A 5,378-nucleotide genomic window follows, 5' to 3' on the forward strand; every position below is an offset into this window, starting at 1 on the left:
CCACAGCTTGTAGTATTTGTGCAGGCCTCCTGACCCACCCAAACACCCTGCTGCTCCAGGAGCGTGCCCAGGTGCAAGCAGGAGAGCTGCTCGTTGCGGGGACAGCTTTGCCTCTACATCCAATTAGCAACGCAAAGCTGCACCCGGAACAGAGTCTGCATTTAGGCCTAGTGTCCAAAAAAAAGTGGCCTATTTTCTGATGCTCTTATTAGCACCGAATGCCTTCCCTCCTTGCCCAGACACATCGCTGGGAAGGCAGGAGACGAGGGCTCCAGCTTTGTGCATAATCAGGCGGGGCAAGCTATCTGACCCACGCACGCCTCCGCCTCCCCCCGCTCCAGTTAGTGCTTTCGTCACGCCGAGCTCCTGTGCTGTGGTTTCCAGGCGAATTTCCACTCGGTGCTCAGAGAGCTGAAACCTTTAGATTAATCCCAGATCTGTCAGCCTCCATCATTTTCAAGCAGGGCTGCGAGCTCCAGGGCACTCAGTTCCTTTCTCTAGCGCTGAGGAGCCTTAAGCCTCTTGCTCTCGCTCTCCTGGAGAGTGGACAGCCCCGCTCCTCTCCCTCCCATCCTGAGATGACCCTGAATCTGTGGCCAGGCTGGTTGCAGCAGATTCTCCCCAGATCAAATGATTTATTTTGTTTCCTCTCCTTCAATGAATTTTGATTTGATCTGTGAAGCTGAAGCCAAGTAGGAGCCAAAGGCTCCTAGCTCCCTTATGAAGGCTGCCCAAGCCCCTAACCACTCTTACTGGCACCATAATCCTGTTTGTTTGCTGCAGGTGTGGAAATGAACCTAAAAAACCCACACTGAAACTCTTCAGCAAATTCCCTGATAGCTCAACACACCTGGTAGGCTCAGGTGGATTAGGTTTCTGCTCAGATCTCACTTTGGTTAGATTAAACCTGATTTGTCTGTTGGCAATCAGCAGCCAGGGACATTTCTTTCCCCTATGCAGCTGACCATCATTGCCAGTTATCTACCCCCCACCCCCATCTAAAACAGTGATCAGCAGCCTTTCATTCAGGGAATTTGCATCCCTTGCTTCTGCTTCTCTCTGCCTTGCTTGTTCTGCTCTGCCCTGGGCAATAGCAGTGGCTGTTGACCCGAGGTGGCAGTGTCTGGGCTGAGTGCCTGGGACCATGCAGTGTGGTCCCCGAGCTCTTTGCGCTCATGAATCCCATATGGACCAATGTGTGGAGAACACCTCCAGTGAGCTCTCACCTTCTGGAGATGTTGCATAGCTAATCCAGCACCAGCAGGACCCTTGTAAGTGGCAGGCGTGGCCATCTGGAGCAAGCAGAAAAGAAAGAGGATTTGTAAATTCCTTACTAATGGGTAAATTCTGGGCTCAGTGCTGTACAAACCACAGGGCAAGAACTGATCTCTGCCCCACTGACCTATAATCCACTATGGTATTTCTTTCCAGCCCACCCTGGTGTAGGGAAGGGGAATATGCTTACTCAACCTGCAACTGGCTATGCTGTTTTCCCCCCTTGTGCTCATGGCACGGGTACAGAAGCACCCTGTGAGCTGAGCCCTGCTGAAGTCACCGCTGCTGGAGGGATCTCAAGGGATACAGCAGCAGCTGGTGAAGCAAAACCATCCTGGTCTTGCCTGCTATGTGTTCACTCTGACCCTCCACCATTGTGGCAGCTGAGAGGCTGGTGTGAGGAGCTGGTCTGTACCAAAGCACAGCACCCCTCTGTGAGCTGCCCAAAACCACCTCAATCCCAAAGGCCGAGGCTCCTCAAGTTTTCAGCCAGTGTGTCGACCCTGCCAATGACAGGGAACTGCTGGGCAAAGAGAAAAGCATGATGCCAAATCCCACTGAGGAAGCAGAAAATGAAGCAGAAGCAAAACACCTCCCACCAGACCAGGCTGCCCAAAGCTCCATCCAGCCTGGCCTTGAGCACCTCCAGGGATGGGACATCCACAGCTTCTCTGGGCAGCCTGTGCCAGGGCCTCACCACCCTCAGAGGGAAGAACTTCTTTGTAATATTGAATCTAAATCTACCAGAAAGCCAGATAACGTGAAAGTTACTAGTACTCACTGCCCAGGACTCCAGGACTTTTTATGGACTCCTCCCCTTCACACAGGTGCTCTGAGATGTGCTAAAGACACCCAGGATGAGCCCCGTGTCCCAGGCACCAGATCATGCCCCAGAACCCAGCACCACCAGCAGTAAGAGCAATCCCAGCCAAGGGCCTCCCCGGGGACTGTTTGAAGCTCCAGGTACAACCCAGAACACAAAACCCCAGGCACCCTACTGGGGATGCTGAGGAAATGCCTCTTGCTCTGCCCCACGAGGAGCACACACACACAGTCTCCAGCCTGCAGATCCCAGTAAGACACAGCCCCACTGTGTGTGGCTGTGGTCCTGCCCTCCACGTCCCGGCGAGCAGGGACACGAGAGCTCCTCGAGGTGCCAGGCTCGCTGCTTAAGCAATTATCCCTTCTGTGAATACCTCCTGCTTCTGTGTGGAAAGCGGAGATACTCTGGCGCGGGGCGCTGTGAAAACAGTTTAACCCTTCAGCATGTAACAAATAAATCCCATTATTCCAGCTCCCTGGCTAGCGCTCCCTCCAGCCTGCGCTCCCCGAATCCCTTTCGAGAGCAGCTGAATCAATGTTTGACTTGTACAAACAGCTGCCTGACTGCAATTTGGAAGGGATTCAGATGGGGATTACGGCAAGGCAGTGGATAAAAATCTATTACATGGCAGTATTTATTCTAGATCCCTGTGGCACTCGCTGTGAACTCTGGCAGCATCTTCTGCTCCGTATGCTCTGGCACACGTGCAGGGCGCTGGGAAGAATCTCTTTCAGGAGAGCATGGGGCAGAGCAGTGGGAGGAAAGGGCCAGGATCTGGGATCTGGACTGGGCACCCATTTCCAGGTCGGACTGACCTGGCTCTGCAGCGCATCCTCCCAGGGGGTGGGGATATCTTCAGTTGAGGAGAACTTGGAATTGGTGAAATTGCATTGTTTTGGCGGCCCAAAGGACCTGAGCCAGCCCCGATTTACCAAAGATCAATGGTTCTGGCTCAGTGCAGCAGTATCTGAGATCAAAACCCAACCCTGCCTTTCTCTGTATTCACAGAAACAACCCAAGCCCGCAGACAGCAGCAGAAGCTCTCTGGGGAGCTGGAAGGCCACCAGACCTGGGACCACAGGAGTGACCTCACAGCGAGCCCCACAGTGCTGCTCTCTGCAGGCAGACCAGCAATGAGGGCAGCAGGGCAGCCAGGAGGCAAGGGGGGCTTAAGGGGCAGCCCCCGAGATGAGGTGACCTGGGAACGTGTCTGCAGATAGCCCACCCTTTGGGCTCCCCCAGGCCACCACTGTTGGCCCAGCTAGGTAGGAGGACCCTAGGGTAGGCATGCAGCTCCTGAACCCTCCGTCCCTTTACAGCACCCACACAAACTCCGCTGGCACGAGGGAGCGCGGTGAGGGCCAGGGCAGCGCTGCGAGATGTGGCTGATTTAACAGGCTGTGACAGGGCTGTCCAGCAGCAAGGAGAGGCGGAGAAGCCACCGCTCTGAAAAAAGAAAGAAAGAGAGAGAGGAGGGGTCCGACGGGGCCAAATTACCCATCCCTGGCTTCATCTCTTCTGGTGTCAAATACCAGATTGTCATCTGCCAGAAGTACATCACGTATCAAAAGAAGCAGATCTCTCTCTGCTGGTGCTGCGTTATTTCCTCTGCAGATGACAGTGGTAAGAGCAAAACGAGCACCAGCCAAGCCCCCTTGCCGTGGTGTCGCCAGCAAGGCAGCACACACAGCCACCCTGCGCTTCTGGGCTGAGCCACGCAGAGATGACAGCAGCAAATGGACTGAGAAGGGCTGCAGGACCTGCGCCAGTTCAAGGACCCCAGCGATGAGGGACCTGCTCCGAGCATGGCCGCAGACTTCAGAGCCCAAAGGGGCCATGTCCTCAGCACCTAACAGCTCCCTCCAGGGCCTGCTCACACGGCTGGGGCTGTGCTGGGGCCAGCCTCAGACCAGGAGAGCGTCTGCTAGCAGGGAGCACCGCAAGCCTCCTCCTCCTCAGCCCTCCCCTGGATCCTGCCGTGGGCTCCTCCGGTACAACCACACCAGTGACTGACTGCCTGGATGGACAGGCTCACGTTAGCCAGCACTGCTGGGTCACTTTCCTAGCTCAGCCACATGAACTTGTAGGTTAAATTTCGGTACCTGTAAACCAGAGGTAAGCCTGTCCTACAAAGACATTGAGAAACATAGTGCGGAAAGTTCTCAATGTGCTTTAAGATCACCAGGCAGGAGACACAAGAGGCAGGCAAAATATTACTATGCATATAATGTTTTATCAGATTACAGCAAATTTTAAAATATTTCATGCACCTGTCATATAAATATGAGCTCTATCATACATTATTACTTATAGGACCCACACTGCATCAAAAAGAGTAAAACTTTGAAAAGAAAACTAGGAAGGCAGCATAACTCAGATTTCCATCCCCTAGACTCATCTGTTCCACGTGGTCATTTTTTCCCCTTGCTTCCCCTTTCACTCCAATCCACGGTTTCATTATCCCCCATTTCACCTTATCTTCTTCCCTCCACTGTTGTGAAGTAGTTACTCTTTGGGTTTTATTTTCATGCGGAAGCCAAAAAGAGAAAGAATTAACATGGAGACCCCGAGGCAGTGACACCACAACGGCAGCAGTCAGGTATTTCCTCCAGGTGCACTGACGGCCCTTCGGAGCTGCTGTAGGGCTATCAGTCCGGGGCTCCCAGCTCTGCTGTGGCCACACGGGTGTTCTGAAGGGGCCAGGCTGATGTCACCCTTGAGGAGAGCTTCACCTCTGTGCCGTGGGAGAGCTTCCATCCTTGCAAACAAAACATGGTCCTCTCCAGTCCCCGAATGCTCAGGTTTATATGTGCAAGCCCAACGGGAGATACTCAGGCACTACGTTATATACTACTGCTAATGAAGTTGCTTTGTTTGTTCTATTGCTTAAGGGAATAAGTTAATGTCTCAGAATGCCCTTTAACGGTATTTGGCTTTGTTTATTAAATATTTATTTTGCAAGATAAATGTGGATAAGGAGTTCCTGTCGGGATTCCTTCTGGGAGGAGAGAGTCTCAGAGTCTCCATATAAAATGTCTCAGTATAAAGAGGGTACAGAGATCCAGGCTGAGTTCTTACCCCAAACAGCATACACCATCCATCCTTTACAACACTGTAAAAGGTAAACAGTTTCATCTTCCTAATTCCCAGAATTTGTCCCCAGCAGCCAAAAGGAAGTGGATCTTACATGCCCAGGGGTGTTGCGTCCTTTGCCTGGGGCCTGACAATCCATCCCCGCCCATGGCATGGAATGACTTCTGTTTCCCTCACCCAGAATAAC

At 52.8% G+C, this 5,378-nt stretch overlaps 1 long non-coding RNA gene across 1 annotated transcript; it reads left to right on the forward strand.

The window, feature by feature from the left end:
• The first annotated feature begins 848 nt into the window (after positions 1 to 848).
• LOC137857035 (uncharacterized) lies at positions 849 to 1,742 on the forward strand. The gene is made up of 2 exons (XR_011096955.1): positions 849 to 1,271; positions 1,432 to 1,742. It is a non-coding gene; the product is annotated as an uncharacterized lncRNA (long non-coding RNA).
• Positions 1,743 to 5,378: the final 3,636 nt, after the last annotated feature.

Source organism: Anas acuta, chromosome 5, assembly GCF_963932015.1.
Source record: "Anas acuta chromosome 5, bAnaAcu1.1, whole genome shotgun sequence".
NCBI lineage: Eukaryota > Metazoa > Chordata > Aves > Anseriformes > Anatidae > Anas > Anas acuta.